The sequence below is a fragment of the Magnolia sinica genome, chromosome 7 (assembly GCF_029962835.1).
Source record: "Magnolia sinica isolate HGM2019 chromosome 7, MsV1, whole genome shotgun sequence".
Classification (NCBI taxonomy): domain Eukaryota; kingdom Viridiplantae; phylum Streptophyta; class Magnoliopsida; order Magnoliales; family Magnoliaceae; genus Magnolia; species Magnolia sinica.
Window position 1 is genome coordinate 75858501 of NC_080579.1, and position 12421 is coordinate 75870921.

The 12421-nt window shown below is 36.7% G+C and overlaps 1 non-coding gene across 1 annotated transcript; it reads right to left on the bottom strand.

Moving 5' to 3' along the window:
* Positions 1–11914: 11914 nt before the first annotated feature.
* On the bottom strand, positions 11915–12022 carry LOC131252383 (small nucleolar RNA R71). Its single transcript, XR_009174406.1, has one exon. It is a non-coding gene; the product is annotated as a small nucleolar RNA R71 (small nucleolar RNA).
* Positions 12023–12421: the final 399 nt, after the last annotated feature.

The window sequence follows — 12421 nt, forward strand, 5'->3', positions numbered from 1 at the left end:
TTTTTTGACTTTTTTGGCTAAATGTGTAAGAAAAGCATGGGTTGTGTAAGAGCTTTTTGACTTTGGGGGTTGCTTGGAAAAGGGTGAAAGTTGATGTGTACTTGACATGATGGGATTGATGGGATTGATTGATTGATGTGACACCTTGTAGAGATTTCCTCGAAATTCGCACGCGCGGCGTTTCCTCGCACCGAACGCTGGCCCACAACTCCCAACCAGGGTACGCCTCGGCGCGCAAGTCGCGGCATCGGAACCGCGGCGACGACGCGGTCGCTAAGGTACAAGCCCTGGGTTGAGTCGACTCGGGTTGTCGGCACGAGAATCCAGGTCGCGCGCAAATACCGGTTAAGGGTCGAAGGTTGCCGGAATTCGACCGGGAAGACCGCGGAAGCCTATGAAACGGTACGGTCTAGGATACGGGGCTTACATGTGAGCATCAATAGAAGCAACACACCTACTTAAGCATTTTATCAAACATGTCGGCATCAACAAAATAACACATTCAGTTGGGCATTCAATCAAGCATATGAGCATCCATAAAATAACATATTCAATCACCTAAACCTTTTATCAAACACGTAAGCATCCATATGCAACCAATAACATATATTATAGAAGAAATCAAAATGTCAATATATTAGCATGCACAAATTCATCTACAAGTATTTAATCATTAACTAAGACCCTCAAGGGTCGATAAATGATAACCTAGCGATAATGGTCTGCACCTAAAAAAGGAATATTCGATTTTGAGCTCGTAGGGTTAAGGATTTGGGGAAAATCACAAATTGTTATATAAACACCAAGAACTATATGAGATTTATGCAATTCATTTTAAAAATATATAGGTTAGGAAGTAGGAATTGTTTCTTACCTCCCAATCACAAGTAGGGTGGATTTGGTAGAGGAAAATGATTTAAGTTAGTGCCTTGGTTGGAGGAGACCGATGAAAGGTAGCACCAAAACCTCAAACTCCTATTCTCACTCTTCTTCTTCTTCTTCTTTCTCTCTCTTTCTCTCTTTCTCTCCTTTCAAAAATGTAAATTCGTATGGAGAGATGGGGTGCCCAAATGAAGCCCTTATATAGTGCCAGATTTGGTGTAAATGGCCCAAAGGGCTGGCTTTTTACTATACTAGCCCTATGGGAGGATTTTTCTAACCTCTAGGGCCCACTATGGGGTGTACATATTGATATACACTGTACGATAGTTAGCCCTAATGATGATCTACGTATGAATATGATCGGCCTGCCATTTGGATGCGCCAATCGACAGATATAATTAGAAGTCTGTTCAACGGTCACCGATAGTCGATCGGGCCCATGACTATACGAATATGTTTGGGAAAATATCTTTAGTCGGTACCCCGACTTTGGTCATAAATTGACAGTCTGAAAGCTACAACTTTGTGAAAGAACAAATGGACTTATTTCACTTAAGTTTCAGGCTTCAGCCTAGGGTATTTGCGCATTTCAAGTACTCAGCCTCTGGCCGAAGTTGTGCAGTTCTAGGTACTATCTTGATTCTCCACCCGCGATGGATGTCAAGCCCAGCAAGATGGACATTATTCTATTATTTTAGAACTAATGGCCCACTAACGAGCGGTCTAGGGCTTGTTCGAAAAATCGGGGCATTTCTTGAATGAACTAGTTATCAAGATTTCTTGTACGCAATTATTAGGTTTTGGATTATCTAAGTTCATAGTGTGGCCTATTCGTAACCAGTGGAAATATCGATTCAATTATAATCACTGTAAACCATCAGTTCTTAGGCTAAAAGGATACTGGCTCAGTTTGGTTTGTTAATTAAGATTCAACCCTAGTTATCTCGACTTTAGGTGGGTCTTCATTTAGTTGTAGTTGCCTTGATTAGTCAGTGATAGGTCAGCTAGATTTGGGCCCCATGTAAACAAATCATATGGCTAAACTCGGTGTTTAAGTGATCGGCAGGATTCGTTGGCTTCCTACGATTGATTAATCGGATTTGTGCGGTTCTTTAATGGTAACACCCATGTATAAACTAACATTGAGTGTTAATGGTCAGTAAGTAATAATATAAGTTAATTATATAAAAAAATTCAAGAGTTTTTTTAAAAATCCAAAACAGTGAAAATCCAGGACGTTACAATCTACCCCCTTTAAAAATAATTTCATCCCCAAAATTTTCTAATGTTATTAAGTAAAGATATTCTAATTTGTACAACTAAATTTTACTAATTTCGTGTACATATATGTGCTAAGGTGTAGGTTAAATATACTAGCGTAACTTATTGTAGTCTACCCCCCTTAAAAGTTTTCACCCTTAGTTCACTTCAATTTTTCAAAAGAATTGTATTCGTGACGACTGTTCCCCTCTATCTAGAGTAAAGTTTTCAGTTTTTGGTGTTCGCCCAACACGGAGAGACGGTTGTAGTGAGCTTGAAACCGATATGTAGATCATCTACCTGACCAGGGTAGAAAGCTCGTTATATCCCTTCTTAGTCCTGGTGGATCCTGGTCTTCTGCTCGGTCAAACCAGTGAGTCCGTTGGTAGTCACCTAGGATTGAGAATTGGGTAAAGCCGCGAATACTTCGTAAGTGTATGGTCCTATGATTCTGCAGTCCGATCAACCTAAATATTTAGGGAATATCACACATCATTAAAAATTTCAAATCTTCTATTTATAACATTGTTACTCGAGTCTTGGTTAAAGAGAGTTCTCATCTTAATTAATGTCCAAATTAGTGATTAATAAATCTTTCCCTATGCCTATGGTCAAATGATTATCCTAAAAATTTTCAATGGCCTAAGATTGTATGTATATGTTATCGTCTCGATCTTATGGCTGGTGGGTTATTAGCAAACCATTCTTCGATTTCGTTAATTTCAAGAGGAAATGAAGAATCGAGAGTTCTAAGGTATTTCAAAGGTTTGGAGGACTAATGACGCTAAGAAGGGCACGGAAAATGAAAGAGAAAGAATATCGTCTCCTCAATTTGGTATGAACCTTGAATTCACAAATGAATAAGGAAATCATATTATTTTAGTGAAGTTCGCCCCAAATACGAACTTACAGAGTATTAAACAATCAAACTCAATTATACTTTAGAGCCATAGTTTTATCGTACTATAAACTACTTGAAGTATAAAAATATACTAAAAATAATCTAATTTAATTATACAGGATGATCCCTGGCATGATTAGAAGTAATTTTGAAAAAGACACAAATTTCTAAAACTCAAATATAAAAAAGATATGTCCGGCCTATCGGTAACTCGAAGTTGTAGAAATTTTTAGTTTCAACCCATATATTGTTCATAACATCTTTGTGACGTTTAGTTAGTAAATTATTTTTATAATTTTTTTAATAATCTATAATTAAGTTAACATTTATCTCATAAAATTTTATTTCATTTTAAGCTCCAGAAAAATTATAAAAATTTCTAGAAGTAATGGTTGTCTAAAACCAATGAATTTTGTATGATTTCAAAATGTCTCTATTTCTTGTAACGTTTCTTATATATTTAGTAATTTAATTTTATAGTAGTTTATAATTGAGTTTAAACTCACTCTAAATTTTTTTTTATTTCATTTGGAGTTGTAGAAAAAATATTAAAATTCTAGAAGTGACATTTTTCTGAAACTAACAATTTTTTGTATGATTGAAAAATATGTTTATTTCTTGTAAGGTTTCTTATACTTTTGGTAACTTAATTATTTTTACAAATTTTATAATATTTCACCATTAATTTTAAAGTCATCTCATTTGGATTTGTAAATAAATTATTAAAATTCTAGGAGTAATAGCTATCCAAAATTAATAATTTTTAAACAGTTGGAAAAACATCCTAAAATTTTCTATATTAATATTTTTATTTTATTTTCATATAAATTACACTCATCAAGCTTCAATCTAGCTTTTGAATCACTTAAATCGGAGTTGTAGCGAAGGAGATATGAATTTTTGAAATCGACTAAAAAATGTAGAAACTTCTGGCAGTGGGGCCGCCGGAATTTCATCCGGAATCAGCGGCGGACCGCAGATCCGGTGGTGGCACCGCAGCCTGCTGGCCAAAATCGGTGGTGGTGCACCAATTTGGTGTGGTCCCGCCACTCATTTTTTGGAATTGATGTATCTCGCAATCTGGGATGAGTTAGTCGACGTGCCATGTATGAATTTGGGGTAAGAGGAGCTACTTTAGCCAAAAAAATAGTTATTTGGTAAGATTCCATCAGATCAATGGTCTAAAATCCATTTTATTTACATTTTTACTATTTATAGTAAGTTTTAGTTCAATTATAGCTCTTTATCCTTTAAGCTTTAGGAGTTGTGTCTAACATGAAAAGTACTTAGAAAAAATATACATGATATATTTAAAAGGGTTTGAATTTAATTACTAAATAAACTTTAATATCTCTAATTAGTGAACGTATGTAATGTTTGATGTAATAGTTGTAATAATCCCACTGAAATATATACTTTGCTCGAAAATGATGAAATTCTAAGTATTGGAGGGGCCACAGGCACAAGATCATGTCCGTGTGACTAATGAACAACTTTTAACCGTTTATTTACATGGACAATGTTTGGATGACACTAATCATTATATTAAAGTTATTATAGTGATGCAATTGATAATCCAGTTGTTTTAGGATATCATTAGTAGGTCATGTGCCCAATGGTTTAATAGTCTAGTGGCAAACATATTATTCACGCAACTCTTAGAAGCATTTTAGATGTAATCCAAGCTCTCACCAAGGATTTCGAATCCTTTCTTTAAATAGATTTGAAACTTCCACTTACTTTATGGTGCCAAACAACGAAGGGAATTGAAATCCCCTCAAATCCCTCCAAATCCATGGTACAAAACGACCCTTAACCATTACTTCGAGAAACAGAGACCCACTGTCCATATTTCATAAACTTTAACTTTATACTTGTTGGTCGAGTTTTTACTAAGCATGGATCACTCATCCTAACAAGTCTTTGAACCTTTACGTTAAATCTTACTGCCTAGAGGGGTTTACCGTATTTATTCATTTCAAGTCGGAATCATACATACATAAACACTTCATACACGACAAAATTAACTAGGGTGGTCCTAAGTTTATGATTTATAAGTTAAAGTTTGAAAGCATCATAAAATCGGGAATTTGATCCTATAGTTCATCATTTCTAAGTTCAAATTCAAAACCATCAACACAATAGGAAGTTAAATCCTAGACTCCAATTTTTGAGTTCTAAGTTTCAAACCATAGCAAATCGGAGAGTTTGGTCTTAGGGTTCATAATCTCTAATTTATTAAATTTTCTACATTAATGGATACTCGTAAAATCAGGAAGATCCCCTATAAGACCAAACTCTAATTATAAGTGTCTCAACCCTAGTTATTGTGGTTTGTATAGTCCGCATTCCCAAGGTCCTAGTTATCTCAATAATCCGCTCTGATACCAACTTGTAATGCCCTAAAAATCAGCTCCCGAGTACATAGCCTTCGATCCCGAGTTCCTAGGTGTTAACTTAACAAAATGCACATGCGTCTTCATTTTAATACACATTAAGTCCGCACATGAATAATCAGAGTTGCGCAATTCAACTTAACGGAACTAAAGCGAAGCAGAGATAATAAAAATTAATAAATATAGGGCAAACAGTCAATGTACAATTGAAAAGTGGTGTCCGCCCTAATGAGGATTATACAAGCCACAATATACATACCCAAAATGGTTAAAGTGTAAAGTTTTCAGTTTATTCCAAATCTTCCAGAACATAACGGTGGTTCTGCAAATCGATCTAAGCCTACCCACCGGAGGCCTCGATAGAACCTGCATCAATATTATATTTGGTTAGTGTTTTAAAACACTGTCCCAGGTGGGAGTGAGTAGCTAACTCAGTGGTTCCATTAGTTCTAAGTTACACATGCTATCGACACAATCAGTGCAATTAATGATAAACAAGAAATCAAACAACTCCTAAATACTCTTGTTAAATGTGGATATAAAGATATGACATAGTGCATGCCCTTTCCAAACAACCCTCCCTCATACGTGACTCCGACCACCTGCTTCGGAAATGACAATACTTCTTCAACATGCAACTTTAACGCCTGTTTTGCCACATTCTAAACTACTGTGATGCGATGAATGATCATATTAGCCAAGTAATTATTAAGTTTCATTCATCCAGTATATTGGTGAAGATAGGATAAGAGCGTTATATCACGAGTCCTTATCCATGGATCATTGCTACACGTAGTGACTCCTTACTGGTGTCCTTTAATCCAACTTTAGGTAGCACCCATTTATCTTATAAATCAATAATTTCAAAGGTATAGTATAATACCTAAATGCATGAGGATCAGCCCGGTATGAATCGTCACCTAATATAGGGTATGATCACTCAGTTCCGAGGTATAAGTTTATCACATAAAACCAAAACACATAAAGAAAAAGGGTTCGTCACCCAATTCCATTCACGCCTGAGTTGTTCGAACTATACTCTAGCACAGAACCATTGGTCGGGTAATTTGACGGGGGTCATTCGAACAATAATTTATCACCTCTATCAGTACTCACTGGTCACTATGGAGAGGCTCGTCACCCCAACATAGGCTGAAAGCTTGGACACGGTGTCCCATACCACCATGCCCGGCCAATTAGTGTTAGTTGCTCACTAGTCACTATGGGGAGGCTCGTCACCCCAGTGTAGGCCGACAGTTTGAACACGGTATCTCATACCACCATGCCTGGCTCATGAGTCTTAGTGGGATCATATCGCACTAACGGTTATGAATGGACATATCTATTGGGAACGGGGTATCCTAGATTCCATTTAGTCGTGTCATACATTGTGAACATACATGATCAGTCGACTAGTAGGCCAATTTGATTGACCTAGGAGAACCATGACACAACCGGCATTGGGTGCAAGCAGCTCATGTGGTCTAGCTACTATATGTCATCAATGTTTAACCCGGGTCGATCAAACAAGCCTAGGGTGGCCGCCTTAACTTGGGTCACTCCTTTAGTTCGGGCGATTAACCAACTGACCCAACATCATAGAAATCCTAAGTATCACTACGGGATAAACATTATATCATATAATTATAGCATGGATTCTACTACACAATCACTTGAGTGTTTCATCGAATATGTGAACATCAATAGAAGCACACACCTACTTAGGCATTTTATTAAACATGTGGGCATCAACAAAATAACACATTTAGTTGGGCATTCAATCAAGCACATGAGCATCCATAAAACAACACATTCAATCACCTAGACCTTTTATCAAACACATAAGCATCCATATGCAACCAATAACATATCTTATAGAAGAAATCAAAATGTCAACATATTATCATGCACAAATTCATTTACAAGCATTTAATCATTAACTAAGACCCTTAAGGGTCGATAAACAATAACATAGAGATAATGGTTCTCACCTTAAGAAGGAATATCCGATTTTGACCTCCTAGGGTTAGGGATTTGGGAAAAATAACAAATTCCTATATAAACACCAAGAACTATATGAGATTCATGCAATTCATTTTAAAAAAACCTAGGTTAGGAAGTAGGAATTGTTTCTTACCTCCTAATCGCAAGTAGGGTGGATTCGGTGGAGAAAAATGATCGCAGCCAAGGCCTTAGTTGGAGGAGACTGTTGAAAGGAAGCACCAAAACCTCCAACTCCTAGCCTTACTCTTCTTCTTCTTCTTCTTTCTCTTTCTCTCTTTCTCTCCTTTAGAAAATGCAAATTCGTATAGAGAGACGGGGTGCCCAAATGAAGCCCTTCTATAGTGCCAGATTTGGTGTAAATGGCCCAAAGGGCTGGATTTTTACTATACTAGCCCTATGGGAGGGTTTTTCTAACCTGTAGAGCCCAGTATAGGGTATACTTACTATTTGTAGACAGTCGTGACGTCTACTAGTGCGCAAGGTTTTCAGCCAAAAATAGTAAGTGTCCTATTTGGCTTCACCAAGCTGTCCTCTTAATTATTTTAAGCTCTTTTCATGTTGGACGCAACTCCTAAAGGCCAACAGATGAAGAGTTATAATCAAACTAAAACTTATTATTTATAGTAAAAATGGAATTAAAATAGGGAAACAACCATCTATCCGGGGGTATTTTGTAAATCTGGCTTGCGCAACCTGGCGTAGCAGGGTTGGGTAGCTAAAGTAGCTCGTTCTACTCTAAAATCATATATTTTACGCCCGATGACTCATTCCAGATTATGAGATACGCCCGATCTAAGATCTGATGGTCTGGATGACTTTTGTCGTCGACCAGGCCTTTTCTAATCCATCTTGGCCATAAAACTGTACGTGACCCGTTCTACATCAATAGCCTTAATGCCCACAAGGAATGGGCCTTAACTTGGACCCATATAAGATTTAATTGTTAATCTATAATCTAGTATTATGAGACCTAACAATATGTATAAGATACACATTTCATGTCATATCCATCACATATTAGCTGCATAACACATGTCCTAATCATTGTGTGTGAGCTACACATCACACATCATTATCCTTCACCACATATCACAATACACCATACTCAATTATGCATTATATGCCATTATGCCTTCACCATATATCACATCACATGCTATCACACATCTATCATACATCTCATGCCCTCATGGGCTTTACTTAACAATAGTGCCAATTGGCCAAGTAGATCAACAAACTAATAATAATCAAATACCCTTCCCATGACCATGGAAGTGGGCTCACTTGGCCTCTCATCCATCGGTTATTTATAATCAGTTTGCGTCCCAAGTTTCATGGGCAGGTGGGTTTTCACAAGGAAGGTTTGGGTTTAGTCGGGTAGTGAATAATAGTCCTGCACCAAGGAAGGCATTCATAGGATACATACATCTAAGGTGAATCTCATAACACAACTAGGCCCCACAAATCCAACATTAACTAGAGATAAATTACAATACCAAACATAAGATTCACATGCCAACATTATACATATTGCACATCACGTTGGGCCCACCAACCTCATGCACAAGCAGAATAAGAAAGCTCATGTATTACTAACTTATATAATCCAATTGTGCCCCATTAAGTGTGGCCTTAGTGACTAGTGGTAGTGTACAAGGCACGCTACCCACTAGACAATTGGCCTGCCTAACGGGCCTAAGAATGTTCCCAAAGTTACTCTTGCCACTCCCAACCATTTCCCTTAGTATTGGGCCCACTTGGGCCTTAAGTTTGCTTAATTTGGCTGGCTCAAGGCCATATATGGCCTAAGAGAGAAGGATGAGCAACAAGGGTTGTCTACCACTCAAATCACAAGGTTTAGCAACAATCATTTTATGACATACAGAAGGTGAGCCTAACTTGATGACGATACAATCAACAAGTAAATTGGCCCACTTAAGATTTTGGGTCCATCACCACTTGTGGATTCATTTTCAGGGTTTAGATACTCTATTAAATTTTAGGGAAGGTGGTGGACTCCATAGATCTGGCCTCGCATGAAATTTCTATTAAACAAATTTTTGGTCCAAGGTTAGTTTTAGCCATTTTCTTATCAAATTTAAGACCATGTGGGGCCCACTTCTGATAAAGGAAAAAGTTTATATGATAGTTCTAAGTGTGTGCATTAAAACCCACAAGTCAGGAGTTGAGTGTGAAATATAGCATATTTCTCTCTATTTATACCTTGGTTTTATAAAGATGATAGTGCTTAATCGATTTAATTATACATGTTTTCATGTGTGACGTGATTTCGAGAGCTTAAGGTGAAATTGATGTCAAAAGGAAGATTTATGCTGAAAAGATTACTAAATGAAGATTTGGATATTTGGAAGTCATTAATCAAATGCCAAAGATCTAAGAAAACCAAGTGAGGAATGAAGAGACTTAAAGATTTGAAGTGAAGAAAAGGAATCCTGAAATTGTCCTGAAAACAAACATATTCCTGAAATTGTCTTGAAAAAGCATATTCTGAAACTCCAAATCTATTTTGGGAAACTGCACAGAGTGCGTAAATTTGAGGCGATTTCTAGATTTTTCTAACTCAGTGCGAAAGTTGGAGTTCCACAACTATAAATAGGACTCCCTAGGATACTCTAAAGCATCTTCTAGGGTTTGGAAAGGTTTCAAGAAGCATACACAAGGGTGGACCAGCCGTCAAAGAGTTTTTCTTCTTTGCTAGTTTATTTTTCACGCTTTATTTAAGAGATTTGGTTTCAATCACGTCTATGGTTGGCTAACCTCTTAGCTAGGTTTAAGAGGTGAAGCTTGTACATGTTTAGATGTTTATTTTGTTTTGATTCTTATTCTTATTAAACTTTATTGATTTCTAGTTTGATATTAAGAGAATATTTTCAATTTTCTATGATTTATTATGACTCAAATTACAATAGATGTTGTGATGGCTTTGGATATCTTCTTTTTCTGTTTTGAGATAGTGAGATTGGTAAATCCCGTTGTTCAACATTGTCTCCTACGCATGGCAGGGTGATGGAATCCATTCCAATCATCACGATTCTCCTCCATTTAGAATTAGGTTAATGAAAAGTTTAGATTTGATTTAAATTGTTTTATCTTCCAATTGGATAGGATATGACTCCAATTCCAATTGTGTTCCTTGAATCAAGTAAGGTAGCATCTTGATAGCTACAAGTGGATCCTTGGCACCCTAGTTCCCACCTTTAAATTCATAAGTTTAATCAACATTATTCACCATTACTCTCAATTATTCAGATTTCAATTTAGATCCTTTTCTAGTTCTAGTTCTAGTTATTTTCAGAATACGTACAAGTTTAGTCCCTATGGATTCGACCTCGGTCTTACCGAGTTATTACTACATCGCGACCCTATACTTGGGGTTGTGAATAAGTTTTTGGCACTGTTGTCAGGGACTACAAGTGCATTTTTATGAGATTAATTAGTTTTGGAATTAGGTTAACATTAGAGTTAATTTCTACTTTGTTTTTAGGTTAGGATTTTTTTCTGAAATTATTTTTAGAAACTAACATTATTTTCTGTTTTGTAGGATCCTAAAATACCTACTCTAATCCGGTTTTCCAATTCTCTCTTTCTTTTCTAGATTTCTTATTTTTTGTAGGTTTTATTTTTATTTTTCTTAGGTTTAGTTTGTTTAGTTACTTGAGGGTTGCGAGTGTTTCATGCCCAAGTGGGTTCATGACAACACTCGACGTTTCTTAAGTGAATAAGGATTAGTCAAAGGATTGCCTATCCATCACAAGATTAGACACCACTTGAAACCCTCTGAGTCAATAGAAGTGATGGCCACAAATCAACATCAACCTCCAGTTGAGGAAGTTCAAGATGAAAATAAGGTGCAGAATGCACTCTCACCTTGTACTTTATGAGATTATTTACAAACAACAGGGGTGAGTACACCTTCCTGCATGATATTTCCATTGAATGCAGGAACTGTGGAGATTAAACTAGGGATAATTTAACTCCTCAGGATTAGACACCACTTGAGACCCTCTGAGTCAATAGAAGTGATGGCTACAAATCAACCTCAACTTCCAATTGAGGAAGTTCAAGATGAAAACGAGGTGCAGAATGCACCCCTACCTCGTACTCTACGAGATTATTTACAAATAGCAGGGGTGAGTACACCTTCATGCATGATATTTCCATTAAATGTAGGAACTGTGGATATTAAACTAGGGGTAATTTAACTCCTCCCTAAGTTTCATGGACTAGAATCTAAAAGTCCATACTTGCATATGAAAGAGTTTGATGAAATCATATCTATATTACACTTCCCTAACATGTTTGAGGACACAGTTAGACTAAAATTGTTTCCTTTCTCTTTAAAAGAAAAGGCTAAGTCGTGGTTACATTCCTCAAGACCAAGGTCCATTGGCACGTGGGCTGAGATGACAAGGAAATTCCTTTAAAAGTTCTTCCCCTATCATAAAACAAATACCTTAAGGAAAGCAATAATGAATTTTGCACAAAAAGAGGATGAGACCTTCTTCCAATGTTAGGAGCTATTTAAGGATCTCGTAAATTCATGTCCACAACATGGCTACAAAACATGGTGTATAACAAGCTTTTTCTATGAGGGATTAACCTCACCCGTGCGTCAATTTGTGTAGATGATGTGTAATGGAGAATTCGTAAATAAGGAAGCCGATGATGCTTGGGATTATTTTGATAAATTTGTTGAAAACGCGCAATCACGGAATACATCTTCAAAAATTACCCCTTTTAAGCCTACTCAATCAAAGGAAATGGGAAGAATTTATGTTCTAAAATAAGAAGATGATATAAATGCAAAAGTGGCCAAACTCACAAAAAAAAGTCGAGACCATGGAACTTAAGAAGGTAGAATCTAAAAAGACTGCGGAATTTGTTTGTGGCATTTGTGCTTGTAACATACATACAACTGAGAATTGCACAACAATTCCTGCTTTTCAAGAGATATTAA